Source organism: Panulirus ornatus, chromosome 70, assembly GCF_036320965.1.
Source record: "Panulirus ornatus isolate Po-2019 chromosome 70, ASM3632096v1, whole genome shotgun sequence".
NCBI classification, from domain to species: domain Eukaryota; kingdom Metazoa; phylum Arthropoda; class Malacostraca; order Decapoda; family Palinuridae; genus Panulirus; species Panulirus ornatus.
In genome coordinates, this window is record NC_092293.1 from 5,006,457 (window position 1) to 5,031,717 (window position 25,261).

The window sequence follows — 25,261 nt, forward strand, 5'->3', positions numbered from 1 at the left end:
TGGAAATAAAAAGAGCGTGGTTGAGAGAGCAGAAGAGGGTGTTTTGAAATGGTTTGGGCACATGGAGAGAATGAGTGAGGAAAGATTGACCAAGAGGATATATGTGTCGGAGGTGGAGGGAACGAGAAGTGGGAGACCAAATTGGAGGTGGAAAGATGGAGTGAAAAAGATTTTGTGTGATCGGGGCCTGAACATGCAGGAGGGTGAAAGGAGGGCAAGGAATAGAGTGAATTGGATAGATGTGGTATACTGGGGTTGAGGTGCTGTCAGTGGATTGAATCAGGGCATGTGAAGCGTCTGGGGTAAACCATGGAAAGTTGTGTGGGGCCTGGATGTGGAAAGGGAGCTGTGGTTTCGGGCATTATTGCGTGGCAGCTAGAGACTGTGTGAACGAATGGGGCCTTTGTTGTCTTTTCCTAGTGCTACCTCGCACACACGAGGGGGGAGGGTGAAGGTATTCCATGTGTGGCGAGGTGGCGATGGGAGTGAATGGGGGCAGACAGTGTGAATTGTGTGCATGGGTATATATGTATGTGTCTGTGTACGTATATATATGTGTATATTGAGATGTATAGGTATGTATATTTGCGTGTGTGGACGTGTGTGTGTATACATTGTGTATGGGGTGGGTTGGGCCATTTCTTTCGTCTGTTTCCTTGCGCTACCTCGCAAACGCGGGAGACAGCGACAAAGCAAAATAATAAATAAATATAAATATATATATATATATATATATATATATATATATATATATATATATATATATATATATATATATATATATATATATATATATATATATATATGCTCAAATTGGGTCGAGCCAGACGTGAGCGTCGGTCGCCTCGCCTCGTTCTCAGGAGACGTACATTTCATTAAGAAAACGGCAGGTCGAGATCGCAGTGGCAATCATGATCTTCCATTTATAAAGGAAAAATTCATACTTGCTGCCTATATTGTCTTTGATATCAATACAGACTATATATTATCTTTCATATCAGTACATACGATACATTGGATTTGTACTGATATAGTTTTACTAAACATTATTTTGTTTTTCTTTCTTTATGTCAACGGCCGATGATCGAGCAACCATTACGTCTAAAATGGTGTCGGTCAAGAAGGCCTAATATTCTGCGTGTAATCTAATTAATTGAACTTATGTAACTGGATTTTTCTCATCTATAGCCTTTCTTCTTGAACTGCATGTTACATGATGAAAACAAGGTCGGGTTTATTAGGAACTGAAACAGCAGCAAAATATATAAAGATATTCATCCGATGATTACAGTTACAAACTGACACATGTAATATAGCAAAAAATATGAACAAAACAGTGAGTTGGTGACTTGTTTCATATGTTTGTAATACGACTCAGAAGTTAGTTCGTAAATCCTTACCGGGAATAAATGGTGGACAAATGGTGAAGGAAGATGCAAAAACGGGGCTATTTCAGTCCAAACTAGAATTCATTTGTTCACTACGACATTGATCTCAGGACATTTCAATGGCTGAGATTTACATGATACAGAAAATCTTCAAACAAGGACGATAGACAGATAGTTAGATGGTTGAATAAATAGGTAAACTGATAGATGTAGGTGGAATCAGAGTCGCCTATGATTTCGTTCACAGCGAATGAGATGATAAACGGGCGAGGCTATAACCATCGTCTATGATTATTGTAAATGACTAATAATGATTAATATTTATTGTTTTTGTGCGACTGCTGTTAGCCTTTGAAGGTTAATGTTCCCTCAAAGTTGCCCGGACCCTACCACTAGGAGGTCAGCAGTTCGACTTAGGGTCCATTTGTGCCATGTTTATGGCACCCAACAGAATGGATGTATTTTTCTTATTTTTTTTTTCATCCCTATGGATGGGACTCATAAATGTTAGGAACTTTTCTATGCCACGAGCGATTTATTCTCAGATTTCTTCTTAATATAATCAAGGAAACCCAGTCATGATTAAATCATTGTTTCCATCATAGACTACTATACAACAGTAGAATGTGTCTTACGTATGAGACTTTTATAGAACTAAATGTTTGAAGGGAAACATACAAGGGGATTGGCGCATAATGATTTATGAATCATCCCGAGTTCGCTTCTAGTATCCCCGACCCTTCCTATCCTCATCACTGCTGGTGGTTCCTTCGTCCCCGCCTCCTTCTCCTCCTCCTCCTCCTACGCCGCCGCCTCTTCTTCTTAGTGGCAGTCTCTCCGGGTTGTTCGGGTCTTCCTTGGTCGGTACTAGTCTGGATCTGATACACGCTGCCGTCCTCCGATCTAACGTACAAGGTGTTGGTATCGAAGTCGATGACTCCGTTATACTGGATCAGGAAGGACTTGCCGATGGTGATGTCAACACTGTCGTCTCCCGTGTAGACTTGCTCGAGGAGGGAGTGGCGGCCCTCCATGTGAATCTTAAGGGCGCTTATACCGTTGGCCCCACGTCTCCCGTGGGGCGCCAGGGAGCGAGCAAGTTTCTCGGAGATGTAGGAATCGTCGGCGCCAGTATCCACGTAGACCACAAGAGGAGGGTCCGTCAGGTCTGGGGTCAGGTGGCCGTGCAGTGTGAGCACATTGGCCAGCTTCTGGTCTGGGTCGGTTTCGGGTGGCTGCTGGTCCATCACGCTCTCGTCCTTGAAGAAGAACTCTGAGTGCGTCTTCTCGAACACCTGGACGGCCCTGAGTCGGCTCAACGTGACTCTGTCCACGATGAAGTCGTACTCGATTATGGGCGGCAAGTACCAGAGTTCGCAGTGGAACCGCAGGCCGTTCTCCAGCACGATGGGGACGCTGGGGATGACGCCGACGTTGCACGGGACGACACCGTTCCAGGTGAGGATCTCGTACTCTTCATAGCGGACCACATCACCAAGCAGGCCCAGTTCCATGGCCATGTCGTGGAAAACGTAGGCATGGTTGGACCCTGAGTCGACCAACAACTGGCACTGCTTGCCGTTGACTGTGACAGTGATGTAGCCCCTTTCGTCACACATGACGGAGGGGAGGCCGGAGAGGTCAGGCATGGTGCTTGCCACGGGAGGGTAGGCCAGGTAGAGGCTCACGACCCCATCCCTGGTCACGTGTGGCCGTGCCATTGTGTGCCGTCTGTCGCTTCTGTAAGGGTGAGCGCCCTTTGTGTAGTAGCTCTTAATGTGGACCCTGTTCAGCTAGCGGGTGAGGCAGCGAAACAATCCAAGAAAAACTTTTGGAGAGCCGGTGAGGCAGTGAAGCAATCCAAGAAAATATTTCTTGAGATATAACTGTACAGTAGATGATGGACCACTGAGGTAAACTTTATGGACTTGTTTATATTAAATATAGTGAAGTTATCTGAAGATCTTGACTCTAGCTCTCCCTGAACGTAGTGGAGATACGTGATGATATGTACCATGTAGGGAAGATAATGGTGTAAAGATCATGACGTGTCCAGTTGAGGGAATGGTAAATATATGCATAGGACCTGTAGGGGTATATTGAAGACAAGGAGCGTAGTGAAGATGACAGTGCTTCTGGTGGTGTCTCCTTCCGTAGTGAACATGACGGTGACAGATAATGGTGTCTCCCTCTGTAGTGAACATGATGGTGAGAGATAGTGGTGTCTCTCTGTAGTGAACATGATGGTGAGAGATAGTGGTATCTCTCTGTAGTGAACATGACGGTGGGAGATAGTGGTTTCTAACTCTGTAGTGAACATGACGGCGATAGTGGTGTCTCTGTTTTGAGCATGAAGGTGAGACATTTGTCTCTCCATCTGTAGTGAACATGATGGTGAGAGATAGTTGTGTCTCCCTCCGTAGTGAACATGACGGTAAGAGATAGTTTTCTCCTTCTGTAGTGAACATGACGGTGAGAGATAGCGGTTTCTCCCTCTGTAGTGAACATGACGGTTAGAGATAGTTGTGTCTCCCTCTGTAATGAACATGACCGTGAGAGATAGTGGTGTTTCCCTCAGTAGAGAACATGATGATGAGAGACTATACTCTCTTCCTATGTAGTGAACATGACGGTGAGATAGTGGTGTCTCCTTCTGTAGTGAACATGAAGATGAGAGATAGTGGTATCTCTCTGTTGTGAATATGACGGTGAGATAGTTGTTTCTCCCTCTGTAGTGAAGACGAAGGTGAGAGATAGTGATATCTCTCTGTAGTGAACATGACATTGAGAGAGAGAGTGGTTTCTCCCTCTAGTGATCATGACGGTGAGAGATAGTGGTGTCTCCCTCTGTAGTGAAGATGACGGTGAGAGACTATGTTCTCTTCTTCTGTAGTGAACATGATGGTGAGAGGTAGTGGTGTCTCCCTCTGTAGTGAACATGAATATGAGAGATAGTGGTGTCTCTCTGTAGTTAACATGACGTTGAGAGATAGTGGTTTCTCCCTCTGGTGAACATGGCGGTGAAAGATAGTGGTTTCTTCCTCTGTAATGAACATGACGGTAAGAGATAGTGGTTTCTCCCTCCAGCGAACATGACGGTGAGAGATAGTAGTGTTTCCCTCTGTAGTGAACATGACGGTGAGAGATAGTGGTGTCTCCCTCTGTAGTGAAGATGATGGTGAGAGACTATGTTCTCTTCTTCTGTAGTGAACATGGCGGTGAGAGATAGTGGTGTCTCACTCTGTAGTGAAGATGATGGTGAGAGACTATGTTCTCTTCTTCTGTAGTGAACATGACGGTGAGAGATAGTGGTGTCTCCCTCTGTAGTGAAGATGATGGTAAGAGATAGTGGTGTCTCTCTGTAGTGAACATGACGTTGAGAGATAGTAGTGTCTCCCTCTGTAGTGAACATGACGGTGAAAGATAGTGGTGTCTCCCTCTGTAGTGAACATAAAGATGAGAGTAATGGTGTCTCTCTGTGGAGAACATGACGTTGAGAGATAATGGTTTCTCCCTCTAGTGAACATGGCGGTGAGATACCGTAGTGTCTCCCTCTCTAGTGAACATGACGGTGATATAAACCGTACAGCTTCTTGTCATGTAATCCCACGAGTAATAGCTTAATAATCCTTACATATTAGTGATATATTTCCTTGAAGCCTTTTCTGTAGAGCTTCAGTCAGTGATGTTGTAAAAACCATCAGTTTATATGTGGGAAGAGAAAGACCGTATCTGTCTGACGGAAGTTTATATATGTCAATATGAAGGGAAGGACAGGAGAAAGTCCCTTTGTATAGAATCGTCCACTTTAGACTCACAGACGGACGCCTCTTAAACCAGTCTGGTGAAGCAGACGACGAAGAATTTCATCAACAAAAGATTCTTTTGGAGGAATTGGAAAGATAGATCGTTTACCTGATCCCAAAGAAGAGGTGACATACGGTGGTAATTGTTAAACTTGAAAGTTGAGCGCCAGGAGCCGCATCAAACTAGAAAATATAGTTTTAAGTCGTGAGAGAAATAGATATAGATTTCAAAGGTGATATTTCTAAAGAGTTCAGAACAAGATTACATTTATCATATCACATATCAGTTCACCAGCTAGATATACCATTATAACATATTATGAAACTAATATATAGCATGATTCATGTACAAGGACCATCTTCTACACATGACCAATATTTCACAACCATCACAAAATGATTCACTGATAAAGCCAGTGTATGTAATGTCCTTCCTTTTCCTCAGCTCATTAGGCATTTTCCGTGACCCAACCTATATGTTATTTGTCCCCTCATTTGTGACCTTGTAGTTGTTGTACGGTGGAGTAATGCTTGACTTGCTATACTGAGGGACAGACACACTGACACAAGCCATGTTGTAGTTGTTGTACGGTGGAGTAATGCTTGACTTGCTATACTGAGGGACAGACACACTGACACAAGCCACTATTGGATAAACAGATAAACATGAAGAGATTATTTACCTGAAAAAATTATTTATTTATTCATAGGATTTACTATCAGACATGATTACAAATTAAGACAACTGGTTTCCACTAAAAGAATTATAAAACGTACAAACTTCACATGAAAATCTACATGGTCGATATATGTTCTATCAACAGCGTGAGTAGATAAATTTCTAACTCCTCATTAACATTCTTATCAATTCAACCCATAAAAAATATCTTCATGACAAATAAAGCCAGATAACAGTGTGTCATAAGACCAGAGCCCCTGCCAAGCTGGGACTTGGCCAAACATAAACAACCACTTTCTTATAGACGATTAGTCAAGGTTCTGGGTCGAGCACCAGGATCTATTGACTTCCGTCCGACATAATATATTTTCTCTGATCCTTCATCATCATCACCACACTCCCGGCACCCATCAATAAACCCTTCCCAAATTCCTCACTTCCTTATAAACTCGTCCCTGTAGTCAACAATTAAGAAACCTAAACCGACCAAAAAGCATTACGTTGTTCAACAATGTAAACCCCAGCTAGGGTGAGCCTTAGACACTCTTACGGTATATTGTGATGGACGAAGGATTTACTTCCCAAGTAATGAATTACAGTTCCTTAATCTAGGAAGTTATCAATGATCACCATAGAATACAGATGGCAAAAGTGCATTTTCCTTGTGGATTTCTATTGAAATACATGGGATATTATATTCATGCAGATTATCTTATGCGATAATGAATAAAATCCCATAACTTTTCTAGAGCGCAGGGTAGAGAAATGTATGTAACGTGAAACCGGTAGAATTAACATATCTAACATAAAGATTTCTATTTTGCAGATAACATAAATGTTTTACATGTAGAAATCAGTAACATCTTCAACAACCTAAACATAATACCATCAAATTTCATATTACAATCTTTTTATCCGGGTTTTACATATTAAGATGATACTGCATACAGAATAGTAATGTAGTTATTATCTGCACATGTTATGAGTTTCTATTCTTCAAAACTCTAGTAAGATCCAGCGAGTATAATTTGAAAAGTAGACTTTCTAATTTTGTCGTGATAAGAATCATAGATAAATCATTAACGTTTTCCTTAAAAACATTCTTTATGAATTAGATTAAATCATTTTCTGAAGAAAAACGTATAATAGCATCAACAAGACACAAACGATCAAGTTTGATAATCTCAAATTTATTAAATGACAAATACAGAATATTAGTGAATGTCACCAATCTTAGCGATATCAATAAAACAAATACGATACCCAAGTTTTCAAATCATCAAAAGTAATAAAAGAAGAAGCCGTCCGGAGGTAACTTGTTACCCCGGTGTAAACACTTATAGGCGGAATCCGGTAACACCTCTTGAATAGCATGTGGAAGACAGAGTAGAGTGGCTAGGCTGTGGAGCATGTTCTCCACTTCAACTGACTAATGATATGTTAAGACAACACAAACCACATACATCCATTGTGAGGATGGAATCAGGGATGAAACATCTATAACTAGAAAGGTTAAAGATACAAAGATGATGAAATACCTTTACCCGGGATCAGTAGCACCTGTGGTAATGGACACACCTTTGTAATGCTTGATCACTTACAACTGATCAACTTTAATACGAAAGTCTTAGGTATTGTCCCTCAGGAAAACTTTTTACAAATATTTATAAAACACATATATATGTTAGATATACACTATCTCTAGAATATATCTTTACCTGGGACGTGTAACACTTGTGTGGATAGACACAACTTTGTAATGCATGATCCATTACACGAAATGAACTTCACTAACGAAGAGTTATACAACGCGTCGTTGGAGAACATTAATCAAATACCTATACAGAATTTTCATGTTAGATAAAAGACATTTCTTGATAGTAAACATAAGAAATGATGACGAAAGATAAGGGAGGTAGAGGTAAATATTTTGTTAAAAGATGAAATACTCCTGCATTAAACTAGCTCCTTGTGTTACATTTTCACTTAGGTATCCACATGATAATGAATTCTGTTCTTTTGTAGTCATAATCTTTTTTATGTTTCTAACACGTTTTTATTATTTCTTATATAATCTTAAGGATTCTGGCTTAAAGATCTTGGTTCTTAACAAACATTATAATGCAACACAATATACATTTATCATAAACAAATCATTTATCACAATAACCATTATGTTTGTAACAGATTCTTTAAGTCCTCAGCCACGTTTGTTAATATATAAGAGATTCTTCCGCCACTGACAAGTGGCTCCGTGGTGTAGTGGTTATCACATCTGCCTCATAAACAGTTGGTCCGGGTTCGATTCCCGGCGGGGCCTTTCTTTTCCGTATTTTTTGTGATCGTAAATACTCGTAGGTAGTCTCTCTCTCTCTCTCCCTCTCTCTCTCTCTCTCTCTCTCTCTCTCTCTCTCTCTCTCTCTCTCTCTCTCTCTCTCTCTCTCTCTCTCTCTCTCTCTCTCTCAGCCAAGAGGCAAGTTGATATGTGCTGGGTGGGTGGGGGGGTGTGTGGTGTGCAGAGTGGCTCGCCGTCATATGGCAAGAACTTCATCGCTCTCACTCAGTCACGCAATCTACATTCATAGTGGCTGGCTGGAGAGAGAGAGAGAGAGAGAGAGAGAGAGAGAGAGAGAGAGAGAGAGAGAGAGAGAGAGAGAGAGAGAGAGAGAGAGAGAGAGAGAGAGAGAGAGAGGGGGGGGGGAATTCTCTCACATAGGTTCATCTAACGAGATTTTGCCAAAAGGCAGGGCAAGCGCGTAACGCTCTCCGCAGAGAAATATATTGTCAGGAAGAAAAAGATCAAAGTGGTGGGAGTAAGGTGTTGTGATGTGTTATGTCTGGGAAGGAGAGGTTGTATGTTTGTGGAGTGAGAGCCAGCAGACAACGTCTGGGTGAGACAGGTAGGTAAGAAAGCTGCCTGAGTCAGAGGAGTGGTAATTAACAGCCACTAAAATGCCACGTGGTGCCTGGAAACTGTAGTGACGTAAGTGACATGGGGGCCTGCATGGGTCTGCTGGTGGTGGCGGGGTTGTCGTCAGAGACCAAATATAAATGTTGATGTTGCATGACATTAAGGTGAGGCTGTTGTGTGGTGTGGCGGGAAAGGTAGTATAATATTGGAAGCTGGTAATGTGGTATCGTACTCAGGCATGAAGCTCTGAAAGATCTGTGTGGCTGAACACGACGGTGCGACCTTCCGGTATTATGATGGCCTGGCCTTTGACCTGACCATTAAGGTTATACTTGCATGCATGTATGTAACCGTAAGTATGTTTTCCTTTGTCATTATGTGTTTACAGTATACATTTGACCGGCTGGTGATCTCAGTGGTGTCTGTGCTAAGGCCTAGAGTAAACCTTTGGACCTACAAGCATAAAAGAAAGTTCTGGAGGCAAGTGTAGAGAAGGAAATTCTTGTGAATATTTCATGTGTGCTTCCATCATGCAGACCACAGTGTTGTTGGGTCAGGCTGGAGGTTTGGAGTGGCAAAGGAGAGACTGGACTTGATGACTTGTGTAAGGGGACGTGAGACTGACGTGGTGCCTCTCCTCTCCTGCCTGACTCTCACCCCCAGCCCCTCTCTCCTGTCCTGCCTGACTCTCACCCCCAGCCCCTCTCTCCTGTCCTGCCTGACTCTCGTCCCAAGCCTCTCTCTCCTGTCCTACCTGACTCTCGTCCCAAGCCTCTCTCTCCTGTCCTGCCTGACTCTCGTCCCAAGCCCCTCTCTCCTGTCCTGCCTGACTCTCGTCCCAAGCCTCTCTCTCCTCTCCGACCTGACTCTCTTCCTAAGCCTGTATCTTCTGTCCTGCCTGACTCTCTTCCAAACTTCTCTCTCCTGTCCAGCCTGACTCTCGTCCCAAGCCTCTCTCTCCTCTCCGACCTGACTCTCTTCCTAAGCCTGTATCTTCTGTCCTGCCTGACTCTCTTCCAAACTTCTCTCTCCTGTCCTGCCTGACTCTCGTCCCAAGCCTCTCTCTCCTCTCCGACCTGACTCTCTTCCTAAGCCCCTCTCTCCTGTCCAGCCTGACTCTCGTCCCAAGCCTCTCTCTCCTGTCCTGCCTGACTCTCGTCCCAAGCCTCTCTCTCCTGTCCTGCCTGACTCTCGTCCCAAGTCCCTCTCTCCTGTCCTGCCTGACTCTCGTCCCAAGCCTCTCTCTCCTGTCCTGCCTGACTCTCGTAGCAAGCCTCTCTCTCTTCTCCTGCCTGACTCTCGTCCCAAGCCTCTCTCTCCTGTCCAGCCTGACTCTCGTCCCAAGCCTCTCTCTCCTGTCCTGCCTGACTCTCGTCCCAAGCCTCTCTCTCCTGTCCTGCCTGACTCTCGTCCCAAGCCTCTCTCTCCTGTCCTGCCTGACTCTCGTCCTATGCCCCTCTCTCCTGTCCTGCCTGACTCTCGTCCCAAGTCCCTCTCTCCTGTCCTGCCTGACTCTCGTCCCAAGCCTCTCTCTCCTGTCCAGCCTGACTCTCGTCCCAAGTCCCTCTCTCCTGTCCTGCCTGACTCTCGTCCCAAGTCCCTCTCTCCTGTCCTGCCTGACTCTCGTCCCAAGCCTCTCTCTCCTCTCCGACCTGACTCTCTTCCTAAGCCCCTCTCTCCTGTCCTGCCTGACTCTCGTCCCAAGCCTCTCTCTCCTCTCCGACCTGACTCTCGTCCCAAGCCCCTCTCTCCTGTCCAGCCTGACTCTCGTCCCAAGCCTCTCTCTCTTCTCCTGCCTGACTCTCGTAGCAAGCCTCTCTCTCTTCTCCTGCCTGACTCTCGTCCCAAGCCTCTCTCTCTTCTCCTGCCTGACTCTCGTCCCAAGCCTCTCTCTCCTGTCCTGCCTGACTCTCGTCCCAAGCCTCTCTCTCCTGTCCTGCCTGACTCTCGTCCTAAGCCCCTCTCTCCTGTCCTGCCTGACTCTCGTCCCAAGCCTCTCTCTCCTGTCCTGCCTGACTCTCGTCCCAAGCCTCTCTCTCCTCTCCTGCTTGACTCTCGTCCCAAGCTTTTCTCTCCTCTTCGGCCTGAGTCTCGTCCCAAACCTGCCTCCCATCTGATGATGATGATGATAGAAAAGTCCCGTCCAAGGAAGGGCGGGAGAAGAGAGGGGGGGAAGAGCAAGAATTGTTAGAGGAAGTGACCTTTAGAGGGAGGAAAAGAGCCAGGGCTTAACCCAGCTTGTGTAGGAAAAATAGGATAAGCAGGGCGGAGATGATGAGTGGAGGCCAAGGTTTTATTTTAGTTTTTTTCTGTTTATTTCTTTATCAACTTATTCTATTTCATTTTTTTGTATTTTTCATTTCTTTTATTAGTATCATTATCATTATTTTTTTGAAGGGATATAGAAGGAGATGGATCTTATCTCTGGCCGATGGACACTGATTTGACCAAGGCGTTCCCCGCACGGACTTAGCAGCAAGATCTATAGTGGTTTTTAGTTTTTAATATATGGTCACTGGATGTTGTCCAGGTTGTATATTAAACATGTTACCTGGATGGTCTATTCCTAGGAGATTGTTGAAGTAATCAATCCAGTGAGTATGATGTATTTGAAATTGCTCTACTTGTCTTTCAAACAATTTCCTCCAGTAGATGTTTAGAGAAGGGATTCGTACTCTCTCGTGAAGTTCTGTGTTCCTGATGAACTCGTGCCATTTGATGTTAAAAACCCAACGTAGAGCTTTGTTCGGAATGATTTGGAGTGCACGGATGTTGGATTTGGCTCTGAGTTCGAGAGCTAAAGAGGCGCATGTGATAAGAGGTCGTATTGATGCTTTGTAGAGGTGCAATTTGGTTTTGAATTGCGCCTCTCTGAATCTATACAATTTCGTGAGCTCCGCTCTCGCAATAGCCGCTCTAGACTGTATATGTCGCTTCATTCTCAGGTGTACATCATAGTTTAGGCCCAGGACAGTGTTGGTATTTGAGATGGGAATGGGTAAATGTCGGTGTATACGGGAGTGTAGGTAGACATTACTTATGTTGTATCTCTGACGTACGTTAAAGTAAGATATGTTGAATTTGGCAGGATTTGATTTAATCCTCCATTTTAACTCCCAAAGCCAAACGTTGTCAATTTCCTGTTGGGTTCTGCTGATTAAGTGTGTGAGGGTTACGGCTGTGATCAGTTGAGTAATATCATCTGCATATTGGAGAGTGATGGAGTCCAGGTGTATAGGACTGGAAAGATCATTTGAGTAGAGTGTGTAAAGAGTAGGGGCCAGCACGGAGCCTTGAGATACACCGGCATTGAGGAAGAAGTAGTTTGAGTAAGTGTTTCTGTATTTGATTCGGGTTTTTCTGTTGCTATGATAGTTAGAAAGAAGTTTAATGGCGGGTCGTGGGAGTTGAAATTGGGTGCTTAGTTTGTACCTCAATCCATCGTGCCGGCACACACGGTGTCAAAGGCTTTTTCAACATCTTTTGTGATGAGTGCGGTCATTTTGTGTGTCCGTGTGTTGTTTCTTATGTAGTTCGTAATGATGTTGAGTTCATCTTGTGTGGAGCGATGTTGGTGAAAGCCAAACTGTTTGTGTGAGAGTAGGTTGTTGTTTGTTAGGTGTTGTCTAAGTCTGTTGTTTATGATTCTTTCAAATGTCTTCCCAGTGGACTCAAGTAGGCTGATGGGTCTGTAGTTCATGGGGTCTCTGTTGGATCTGTTGGGTTTAGGTATCATTGTGGTTGTTGCTGTTTTGAAGACCGCGGGAAAATAGCCAGAGGCTAGTGCCGCGTTCAAGAAGGTGATGGCTCTAATAGTGTTGTTAGGGAGTTGTGTAAGTAGCTGGTAACCAATGCCTGAATTACCTGGTGCTACTTTGGGTGATTTGAGGAGGAGGAATTTGACCTCGTTCGATCTTATGGGAGTTGTGAGAAGGTGGTCGTGTGAAAGCGATTGGAGGTGTATGATCTGTTCTAGGTAGAAGTGACTGGGTCTGTTTTGTATGTGTTGTGTGACAATTTGTGTGTTTTCGTACGCCAGAGGGTGAGGGGGTGAGGGTGAAAGATAACTTCCCAGTGTTTTTGAAAAATGTTGGCAATGTCTTGTGGGTTATGGTGTAGAGTGTTGTAGTCATTTAACCCATTAAAGTCTGTTTTTGATATTCCTTTGAGTTTTCGGATTCTGTTCTAAAACTCTTGAGGAGATTTGGTCCCGTGTAGTTCTGTTGTAGTGATAAGAGATTTCCAGTGTCTATTGTGGTCTTCTAGAAGGCTGTTGAGTGTGTGTTTTCGTAGGGATGTGAGGTACCACTGTACTAGGCCCAAACGAAGTCTGTTTTGCGACAGTAGCACGAGAGAAGTCTTGTTGTTTTGGGAGAAGGGAAAGAGTATCTTGAAGTAAATGAAGATTTGGGAATAGAAATGTCAGCTGCCTGTGTGATTCTTTCGTGTATATGTTCTATTTCTGTGTCTATTAGTGTTATTGGGTGATTTTCGTAGTTTGTGGTGTAAGTGTAGTTGGAGAGAGTGTCTTTGAAGCTCTCCCAGTCTACTCTTTTGTAGTGGTAGTGTGAGGGTGATGGGACGAGGATAGGGTTAGACGAGAGATGAAGAAAGATAGGATGTGGTCGGAACCACACAGTGGTCCTGGAGACAAGAAATTATGAAGATAATTACTGGCTCTGTTGGAGAAGACAAGGTCAGGTCTGCCTTTTCCTCCTGGGCCAGTGAAGACAGTGTGGAAGTAAGGTCCAAGGAAGTTAAGACGTTTGTAAGAGTATAAAGTGAATAAGTCATCACCATGAGAATTGTTTCTGTTGTGGTGGAAGGTTCTGTGTTGGGCGTTAAGGTTAGCTAGAAGGTAGACTGGGATATGTGTGTAATTGAATACTGTGTAGAGATCATGGAGTGGAATGGTAGTGTTGGGTCGAGAGTATGTAGTGCAGAAGATAATGAAGCCATGTATTGTGTTTACCTTAACTGCTAGAAAGTGTTCGTATTGCCATGAGATGGCGAGGTATTCGTGTTCGATGGTGTTGCGTACGAGAATGGCGACTCCCTCGTGTCTACTGTCTGGAGACTGTCGTGATGTATACCCGTAATGTCTAATTTTGTATCCGTTGGTGATACATGTGATGTTAAGTATCACAACATCGGGTCCCTTCTCTTCGAGGAGAGTGGCAATCAGATGACGGCCATTGTGATAGCTGTGCACGTTAAACTGTAAGATTTTTAGCATTTTACGACTTATGGAAGTTTATAGTCCTTCTGTGTTTGTTGTCGATGAAGGCCGTTGACGCGCCGTTTGAGTGTTTCACTTGTATCATGTTTCTAGTCTTGGGTCGGGATATATCTGGTGAGGGGTCAGGAGAGGGGAGAGGGGAGGGGAGAGGATCATTGTCGACGAGTTGAAGGTCAAGGTTGACCGTTGGTGGGTTGTCTGGTGTGTCGGCAGGGTCAGGTGCTGGGGCTCCTCTGGGAGGGTTAGGTAGGGGACGGAGGGAGGGGGAGGGGGGAGGGGGGGATTGGTGAGTGGAGGTTCTGGGGGAACTGTCGTGGTGGTGGAAGTTGGGACGGTGAGGGTGGGAGAGGAATCGGTATTTGGAGAGACAGTAGGATTGTTGGTGTTGGGTTGGGGGGGTTGTGGATGGAGTTGTGCTAGAGGGTGCGGAGGGGGTATTGGAAGTTGGGAGGGTGACAGGTTGAGTAGTTGGGGGAGAGTTGGAAGTGTTACTGGGGGTCTCCTGGGATACGTTTTCGTTAGGGGTCAGGGTGGCGGACGAGACAGGGGTCGGTGAGGGATGGTTGGTGGCGGGGGAGCTGAGGAGTTCAGGTGGAGTTCGTACATTGGGTAGGTTGTTATGAGCAAGAAGCAAATCGAAAATTCTGATGAATTCCGACTTATCTTCCCCGCTCATGAACAACGCTTTTAGGTAGCACGCATGCATCCTACCTTGTAGGGTGAGGAGGTCTGAAGAATTAGTAGTTGGGATAGGAGAAGCTTGGGTGGCAGGGGGAGGAGCAGCAGCAGCAACTGTTGCGTAGAGGTGAGGGTTTGTGGAAGGGGGCGAGTTGGATTTTTGTGCCTGACGCACTGCGCGGAGTTGCTCCTTCTTACGTGGGCACAGCCCAGATACAGCAACGTGTTCACCTTTACAGTTGACACACTTCGCTGCCTGAGCCTTGCACTCACGAAAACCATGACCAGTTTCCGCTCATTGACTACAGGTTTGGTGGGGTTCTTTACAGTTCTTAGTCTCATGTCCGTATTTCAGACATTTGAAACATTGTTGTACGTCGAGATGTTCATCTTTCTTCAGGGATTTTGCAGGCACAGAGATCATGGGGAACAGGACTCCCCGGGAGAGCAGGCGATCGGCCTCAGTCGGGTTTGAACATTGTATCTTTATTGATCTGGAGTTATTCGGTTTATAGACGTTGATGACATTAACGTCATTGTTTTCGCCATTGATGGCTTCAACAATCTCCGAAGGGCTGAGGGACAAGATAGATTCATCAACATTGTAGGCAATAATAGTACATCTAGCTTGAAGGGGCAGCGGTCCTGAACGATTTGGTAGTTTTTTTAGCTAGTTCATCAAGGAGAGGCTTAGATAGGATTCCATCTAAATCACTATCTTTGCCCAAGCAAATCTTAAACTGGTATTTGTTCGAGGGGAATTGAATGACCCTAGTAGGACGGATCTCAGTGGTCTTAAAGACGATGGACAGGAGTTCGAACGTGGAAGGAGGGAGACAATCAGTTTTGAGGGATTTTAGACGTATGTCGGGCGGCATGTTGGTGGCATCAGTGTCCTAGTGCGAGAAAACGTGAGTGAGGGAGGCTCGACGGTCCAAGGTAGGGGAGAGGTAAGAGATAGTGTGAGGGTCTCCACCCCGTCAGGTGAGAACAGGTCCACTCCAGCCTCCACTCCTCAGGAAAATGAGTTTTCCAGAATGGGGTGGGGAAGCTGGGGTAGAGATTGCTCAAGCCAAACGGTCGAGAGATGGATGATGGATGATAAAAAATAGAAAATAAAAAGACATGTGAAGATGGAGTGGAGGCAACGCGGGGGTGTGGGGAGCAGCGAGGGTGGTGAGGGAACAGCCTGCCGGCGTCGTCACCGTAACGGTCTCCCGCGGGAAGGACCAACGCGGGAGGCAACGTTACAATCCACTTCTTTCTTCCGTCTTCTCTCTTCTGTCTTCTTTCTTCTCTCTTCTGTCTTCTTTCTTCTTTCTTCTCTCCTCTGTCTTCTTTCTTCTCTCCTCTGTCTTCTTTCTTCTGTCTTCTGTCTTCTTTCTTCTGTCTTCTGTCTTCTTTCTTCTGTCTTCTGTCTTCTTTCTTCTGTCTTCTGTCTTCTTTCTTCTGTCTTCTGTCTTCTTTCTTCTGTCTTCTGTCTTCTTTCTTCCCTCTTCTGTCTTCTCTCTTCTTTCTTCTCTCTTCGTGGGATCTGGCGGTTAATCCTCCATCAACCACGTGGCCGAAACAGGAGCAGCAAGAACCTTCTCGAATGGCAAGAAAAGAAGGGAATCCGATGATAGAAAGGTCCCTTCCAAGGAAGAGCGGAAAAAAGAGTGGGGGGAAGAGCAAGAAATTGTTAGAGGAAGTGAATTTTAGAGGGAGAAAAAGAGCCAAGTCTTGACCCAGCTTGCACAGGAATAATAGGATGAGCAGGTCAAAGATGATGAGTGGAGGGCAAGTTTTTTTCTTTTCTTTTTAATATAGGAGGAAATGGATCGTATCTCTGGCTGATGGACACTGATTTTACCAAGGCGTTCCCCGCACGGACTTAGCAGCAAGATCTATAGTGATTTTTAGTTTTTAATATATGGTCACTGGATGTTGTCCAGGTTGTATATTAAACATGTTACCTGGATGGTCTATACCCAGGAGATTGTTGAAGTAATCAATCCAGTGAGTATGATGTATTTGAAATCGCTCCACTTGTCTTTCAAACAATTTCCTCCAATAGATGTTTAATGGAGGGATTCGTGCTCTCTCGTGAAGTTCTGTGTTCCTGATGAACTCGTGCCATTTGATGTTAAAAACCCAACGTAGAGCTTTGTTCTGAATGATTTGGAGTGCACGGATTTTGGGTTTGGCTCTGAGTTCAAGAGCTGAAGGGGCATAAGTGATAAGTGATCCTATTAATGCTTTATAGAGGTGCAATTTGGCTTTGAATTGCGCCTCTCTAAATCTATACAATTTCGCGAACTCTGCTCTCGCAATAGCCGCTCTAGACTGAATATGTCGGCTCATTCTCAGGTATACATCATAGTTTAGGCCCAGCACAGTGTTGGTGTTTGAGATGGGAATGGGTAAATGTCGGTGTATACGGGAGTGTAGGTAGACATTACTTATGTTGTATCTCTGACATACATTAAAGTAGGTTATGTTGGATTTTGAAGGATTTGTTTTAATCTTCCATTGTAACTCCCAGAGCGAAACGTGGTTAATTTCCTGTTGGGTTCTGCTGATTAAGTGTGTGAGGGTTACGGCTGTGATCAGTTGAGTAATATCATCTGCATATTGGAGAGTGATGGAGTCCAGGTGTATAGGACTGGAAAGATCATTTGAGTAGAGTGTGTAAAGAGTAGGGGCCAGCACGGAGCCTTGAGATACACCGGCATTGAGGAAGAAGTAGTTTGAGTAAGTGTTTCTGTATTTGATTCGGGTTTTTCTGTTGCTAAGATAGTTAGAGAGAAGCTTAATGGTGGGTCGTGGGAGTTGGAATTGGGTGCTTAGTTTATACCTCAATCCATCGTGCCACACGGTGTCAAGGGATTTTTCAACATCTTTTGTGATGAGTGCGGTCATTTTGTGTGTCCGTGTGTTGTTTCTTATGTAGTTCGTAATGATGTTGAGTTCATCTTGTGTGGAGCGATGTTGGTGAAAGCCAAACTGTTTGTGTGAGAGTAGGTTATTGTATGTTAGGTGTTGTCTAAGTCTGTTGTTTAAGATTCTTTCAAATGTCTTCCCAGTGGACTCAAGTAGGCTGATGGGTCTGTAGTTCATGGGGTCTCTGTTGGATTTGTTGGGTTTAGGTATCATTGTGGTTGTTGCTGTTTTGAAGGCCGCGGGAAAATTGCCAGAGGCTAGTGCCACGTTGAAGAGGAAGGTGCTGGCTCTAATAGTGTTGTTAGGGAGTTGTGTAAGTAGCTGGTAACCAATGCCTGAATTACCTGGTGCTACTTTGGGTGATCTGAGGAGGAGGAATTTGACTTCGTTCGATTTTATGGGAGTTGTGAGAAGGTTGTCGTGTGAAAGCGATTGGAGGTGTATGATCTGTTCTGGGAAGAAGTGACTGGGTCTGTTTTGTATGTGTTCCGTGACGATTTGAGTGTTTTCGCACGCCAGAGGGTGAGGGGGGTGAGGGTGAAAGATACCTTCCCAGTGTTTTTGAAAAATGTTGGAAATGTCTTGTGGGTTATGGTGTAGAGTGTTGTCGTCATTTAGCCCATTAAAGTCTGTTTTCGGTATTCCTTTGAGTTTTCGTATTCTGTTCCAAAACTCTTGAGGAGATTTGATTCGGTGTTGTTCTGTTGTGGTGATAAGAGATTTCCAGTGTCTATTGTGGTCTTCTAGAAGGCTGTTGAGTGTGTGGTTTCGTAGGGATGTGAGGTCCCACCGTACTAGGCCCAAACGATGTCTGTTTTGCTCAAAGCGTCGACGGTAGCACGAGAGAAGTCTTGTTGTTTTGGGAGAGGGAAAGAAGGAGTATCTTGAAGTAAATGAAGATTTGGGGATAGAAATGTTAGCTGCCTGTGTGATTGTTTCGTGTATATGTTCTATTTCTGTGTCTATTAGTGTTATTGGGTGATTTTCATAGTTTGTGTAAGTGCAATTAGAAAAAGTGTCTTTGAAGTTGCGCTAGTCTGCTTTTTTTGTAGTGGTAGTGTGAGGGCGGTGGGACGGGGATAGGGTTAGATGAGAGGTGAAGAAAGAGAAGGATTGGGTCGGAAACACAGTGGTCCTGGAGACAAAAAGTAATGAAGATAATTGCTGGCTCTGTTGGAGAAGACAAGGTCAGGTCTGCCCTTTCCTCCAGGGCCAGTGAAGATGATATGGAAGAAAGGTCCTAGGAAGTTGAGACGTTTGAAGGAGCATAAAGCGAATAGGTCATCACCGTGAGAATTGTTTCTGTTGTGGTGGAAGGTTCTGTGTTGGGCGTTGAGGTCAGCTAGAAGGTAGACTGGGATATGAGTGTGATTGAATACTGTGTAGAGATCATGGAGTGGAATGGTAGTGTTGGGTCGAGAGTATGTAGTGCACAAGATAATGAAGCCATGTATTGTGTTTACCGCTAGAAAGTGTTCGAGACGCCATGAAGTGGTTATCATTCGTGTTCGACAGTACTGCATGTAAGAATGGCGACTCCCTCGTGTCTACCGTCTGAAGACTGTCGGGATGTATATCCGTAGTGTCTAATTCTATACCCATTAGTGATACATGTGCTGTTGATTATCAAAACATCGGGTCTTTTCTCTCCGAGGAGAGTGGCAACCAGATGACGGCCATTGTGGTAGATGAGCACATTAAACTGCAAGATTTTAAGCATTTTACGATTTTGGGAAATTTATCGTTCTTTTACTTCTGTGTTCGATGACAGCCATTGGCATTCCGTTGAGGGTCTTCATGTGAACTTCGGTGGAGGTTTGTCTGGTCTTGGATCAGCAACTTCCTGGGCGGGGTTAGGGAGGGGGAGAGTCATAGTCGACGAGTCGAATGTCGACGTTGTAAGCAGGTAGGTTGTCTGGTGAGTCGGCAGGGTCAGGTTCTGTGGCTCCTCTGGGAGGGTTAGGTGCGAGAGGAGGGGTGGTGGAGGGGAAGGAGTGGGGGAGGAGGGGAGGGATTGGGAAGTGGAGGTTCGGGAGGGACGGTCGAGGGGAAGCGGAAGTTGTGATTGGTGAGTGTGGAAGAGGAACTGGTAAGTGGAGAAATGGATGAGTCGTTGGTGTAGAGTTGAAGGGTGGTGGATGGAGTTGTGTTATTGTGTGCGGGGGAGGTATTGGGAGGGTGACAGGTTGTGTTGCTGGGGGAGAGTTTGAAGTGTTACTGGAAGTATCCTGGGACATATTTGCGTTAGGGGTCAGGGAGACGTGTGACAGGAGCCTGGGAAGGATGGCTGTTGGCGGGGGAGGTGAGGAGTTCGGGTGGAGTAAGTACATTGGGCAGGTTAATGTGTGCTGGCAGCAAGTGGAAAATCATGACAAATTCACACTTGTCTTCCTTGCTCAAGAACAGTGCTTTGAGGTAGCACGCATGCATCCTTCCTTGTAGGGTGAGGAGGTCGGAGGAGTTTGTGGTTGGGATGGAGAAGCTTGGGTGGCAGACGGAGGTGCAGCAGCAACTGCTGCGTAGAGGTGAGGGTTTGTAGAAGGGGACGAGCTGGAGGTTTTGAGAGATTGTCGCGCCAAGCGGAGTTGCTCATACTTTCGTGGGCATTGCCCAGATACAGCAACGTGTTGACCTTTACAATTAACACAGGTTGCTGCCTGAGCCTTACACTCACGAAAACCGTGATCAGTTTCCGCACATTGACTGCATGTCTGGCGCTGAGCTTTGTAGCTCTTAGTCTCGTGTCCGTGTTGTAGACATTTAAAACCTTGTATATCGAGGTACTGGTCAGGTTTGTGGTATTTGGCAGGCACTGAGATCATGGGAAACAAGATTCCCCGGGAGAGTAGGCGATCTGTCTCGGTCCAGTTAGAGCATTGTATTTTTAGTGATCTTGAAGTGTTCAGTTTGAAAACGTTGATGAAATTAATGTCACTGTTTTCTTGATTTATGGCTTCAGTTATCTCTATGGGGTTAAGTGACAAGATAGATGCATCAATATTATTAGCACTATCGATGCATCTAGCTTGAAGGGGATGGTCGTAAACTTGGATAGGATCTCATCTGGATCGCTATCCTTGCTTAAATATATTTTATATAGATATTTATTAGTAGGGGATTGAATAACCCTACTGGGACGGACCTCAGTGGGGGGGGGGGGGGACTTTCGGTTTTAATCAATTTTAAACTAATGTCAGGAGGCATGATGGCATCAATGTCCTAATGCTGAGGAAACGTAGGTGAGGGACCACAACCAGGGAGGACCCTGCACTATCACAGGGTAACCCAGGAGGCTCGGCGGGAGTGGTAAGAATGTGAGGGTCTCAACCCCGTTAGGTGAGAACAGGTCCACACCAAACCTCCGCTCCTCAGGAAGTAATTTTCCTGAATGGGTTGGGGAAGCTGGGGTAGAAATTGTTCAAACCTAACGGTCGAGAGATGTTGGATGACGGAGGATAAAAAAGATAGTAAAAACCACGAGAGAAATGGACTGGAGGCAACGTAGGGTGGAGAGTGAGTTGCCTGTATATCCCACACTCTAGCCAAGGTCAGTCTCTCTCTGGTGTTCACTCGCAAAGCATCTAATGGTGTCCCGGACGGCAGTTGCTGACTGACAGGGTGAGCTACACTGTGTTATAAACATGTTATGGTGATACAGAAGACTGCAGCATGGAGGGACAACCAGGGACATATTCTCCGTGCAGCGAAACCTCCTCAAACAGTTTTGACAACAGGAGACGAAAGGTCATAAACACAAGAAAAACCCTTCAAATGTCCTGAGTGTCAGAAAAGCTTTACGAAACATGTCTATCTTCATAGGCACATGAAATTACATACTTTTGAGAAGACATATCAGTGTAAAGAATGCCAGAGTACCTTCTCCCGTAAGAACAACTTAGTGTTGCAGATGAAAGTTTACATTGGACAAAAGCAATATCAGTGTTCAGAGTGTCAAAAGTATTTTTCTAAAAAATGTGATTTAAAGACACACTTGAGAATCCATACTGGTGAGAACCCATACCAATGTTCAGAATGTCAAAAAAGTTTTTCTTCTAAAAGTAAGTTAGTGACGTACCTGAGAGTTCACACGGGCGAGAAGCTATACCAATGTTCAGAATGTCAAAAAAGTTTTTCTTCTAAAAGTAAGTTAGTGACGCACATGAGAGTTCACACGGACGAGAAGCCATACCGATGTACAGAATGTCAAAAAAATTTTTCTCAGAAAAGTAGTTTAGTGACACACCTGAGAGTTCACACGGGCGAGAAGCCATACCAATGTTCAGAATGCCAAAAAAAATTTCTCAGAAAAGAAAATTAGTGAGACACCTGAGAGATCACACGGGCGAGATGCCATACCAATGTTCAGAATGTCAAAAAACTTTTTCTTTTAAAAGTAGGTTAGTGACACACCTGAGAGTTCACACGGGCGAGATGCCATACCAATGTTTAGAATGTCTAAAACAATTCTCTGAAAAAGGTAATTTAGTGACACACTTGAGAGTTCACACAGGCGAGAAGCCGTACCAATGATCAGAATGTCAAAAAAGTTTTTCTCAGAAAAGTAATTTAGTGAGACACTTAAGAGTTCACACAGGCTAGAAGCCATATCAATGTTCAGAATGTCAAAAACAATTCTATAACAGAGGTAAATTAGTAAAACGTCTGAGAGTTCACACAGCCGAGAAGCCAAACAAGTAAAAAGAATATCAAAAAACCTTTTCTGCTATAAGTACTTCAGTGACACATCGAGAGGTTACACAAGCGAGGAACCATAATAGTGTTCAGAATGTCAAGAAACTCTCCCTGGTAAAAGTGCTTTAGTCAGACACCTGAGAGTTCACAATGCGAGAAGCCATACCGGTGTTCAGAATGTCAAAAACAATTTTCTTGAAGAGGTGATTAAGGAAGACATCGGAGAGTTCACACAGGGTAGAAACCATACTTATGTTCAGAATGTCCTAAATGTTTCTCCCGAAAAAGCAGTATAGTAAAACGCAAGGTAGTTGAACGCATCCTAGATCTCATGTGGTGAGAAGAACCGGCCACGAACCGCGTGCCGTGGAGCGATCAATGACGTCACACTCAGGGAGGTCAGGCGCCAAACAGGTGAGACCCCACACTGATTAACAAATGATACTGTTTCATCTCTGGCACTATACTAGTATTTCTGTAAAATATATATATATATATATATATATATATATATATATATATATATATATATATATATATATATATATGTTCTGGAAGATGTTCTGGAAGGAGGTAAATAGGGTGCGTAAGACAAGGGAGCAAATGGGAACTTCAGTGAAGGGCGTAAATGGGGAGGTGATAACAAGTAGTGGTGATGTGAGAAGGAGATGGAATGAGTATTTTGAAGGTTTGTTGAATGTGTCTGATGACAGAGTGGCAGATATAGGGTGTTTTGGTCGAGGTGGTGTGCAAAGTGAGAGGGTTAGGGAAAATGATTTGGTAAACAGAGAAGAGGTAGTAAAAGCTTTGCGGAAGATGAAAGCCGGCAAGGCAGCAGGATTGGATGGTATTGCAGTGGAATTTATTAAAAAAGGGGGTGACTGTATTGTTGACTGGTTGGTAAGGTTATTTAATGTATGTATGACTCATGGTGAGGTGCCTGAGGATTGGCGGAATGCGTGCATAGTGCCATTGTACAAAGGCAAAGGGGATAAGAGTGAGTGCTCAAATTACAGAGGTATAAGTTTGTTGAGTATTCCTGGTAAATTATATGGGAGGGTATTGATTGAGAGGGTGAAGGCATGTACAGAGCATCAGATTGGGGAAGAGCAGTGCGGTTTCAGAAGTGGTAGAGGATGTGTGGATCAGGTGTTTGCTTTGAAGAATGTATGTGAGAAATACTTAGAAAAGCAAATGGATTTGTATGTAGCATTTATGGATCTGGAGAAGGCATATGATAGAGTTGATAGAGATGCTCTGTGGAAGGTATTAAGAATATATGGTGTGGGAGGCAAGTTGTTAGAAGCAGTGAAAAGTTTTTATCGAGGATGTAAGGCATGTGTACGTGTAGGAAGAGAGGAAAGTGATTGGTTCTCAGTGAATGTAGGTTTGCGGCAGGGGTGTGTGATGTCTCCATGGTTGTTTAATTTGTTTATGGATGGGGTTGTTAGGGAGGTAAATGCAAGAGTCCTGGAAAGAGGGGCAAGTATGAAGTCTGTTGGGGATGAGAGAGCTTGGGAAGTGAGTCAGTTGTTGTTCGCTGATGATACAGCGCTGGTGGCTGATTCATGTGAGAAACTGCAGAAGCTGGTGACTGAGTTTGGTAAAGTGTGTGGAAGAAGAAAGTTAAGAGTAAATGTGAATAAGAGCAAGGTTATTAGGTACAGTAGGGTTGAGGGTCAAGTCAATTGGGAGGTGAGTTTGAATGGAGAAAAACTGGAGGAAGTGAAGTGTTTTAGATATCTGGGAGTGGATCTGTCAGCGGATGGAACCATGGAAGCGGAAGTGGATCATAGGGTGGGGGAGGGGGCGAAAATTTTGGGAGCCTTGAAAAATGTGTGGAAGTCGAGAACATTATCTCGGAAAGCAAAAATGGGTATGTTTGAAGGAATAGTGGTTCCAACAATGCTGTATGGTTGCGAGGCGTGGGCTATGGATAGAGTTGTGCGCAGGAGGATGGATGTGCTAGAAATGAGATGTTTGAGGACAATGTGTGGTGTGAGGTGGTTTGATCGAGTAAGTAACGTAAGGGTAAGAGAGATGTGTGGAAATAAAAAGAGCGTGGTTGAGAGAGCAGAAGAGGGTGTTTTGAAATGGTTTGGGCACATGGAGAGAATGAGTGAGGAAAGATTGACCAAGAGGATATACGTGTCGGAGGTGGAGGGAACGAGGAGAAGAGGGAGACCAAATTGGAGGTGGAAAGATGGAGTGAAAAAGATTTTGTGTGATCGGGGCCTGAACATGCAGGAGGGTGAAAGGAGGGCAAGGAATAGAGTGAATTGGAGCGATGTGGTATACAGGGGTTGACGTGCTGTCAGTGGATTGAATCAAGGCATGTGAAGCATCTGGGGTAAACCATGGAAAGCTGTGTAGGTATGTATATTTGCGTGTGTGGACGTGTGTATGTACATGTGTATGGGGGGGGGGGTTGGGCCATTTCTTTCGTCTGTTTCCTTGCGCTACCTCGCAAATGCGGGAGACAGCGACAAAGTATAAAAAAAAAAAAAAAAAAAAAAAAAAAATATATATATACATATATATATATATATATATATATATATATATATATATATATATATATATATATATATATATATATATACATATATACATAGTTAAGAGTAAATGTGAATAAGAGCAAGGTTATTAGGTACAGTAGGGTTGAGGGTCAAGTCAATTGGGAGGTGAGTTTGAATGGAGAAAAACTGGAGGAAGTAAAGTGTTTTAGATATCTGGGAGTGGATCTGGCAGCGGATGGAACCATGGAAGCGGAAGTGGATCATAGGGTGGGGGAGGGGGCGAAAATTCTGGGAGCCTTGAAGAATGTGTGGAAGTCGAGAACATTATCTCGGAAAGCAAAAATGGGTATGTTTGAAGGAATAGTGGTTCCAACAATGTTGTATGGTTGCGAGGCGTGGGCTATGGATAGAGTTGTGCGCAGGAGGA

At 44.4% G+C, this 25,261-nt stretch overlaps 1 long non-coding RNA gene and 1 other non-coding gene across 2 annotated transcripts in view; both read left to right on the forward strand.

Moving 5' to 3' along the window:
• The window catches only part of LOC139747725 (uncharacterized), a 97,840-nt gene that overhangs the window by 64,656 nt on the left and 7,923 nt on the right, over positions 1-25,261 (forward strand). The gene's annotated exons all lie outside the window — the stretch shown is intronic.
• On the forward strand, positions 8,122-8,193 carry TRNAM-CAU (transfer RNA methionine (anticodon CAU)). The gene has a single exon. It is a non-coding gene; the product is annotated as a tRNA-Met (tRNA).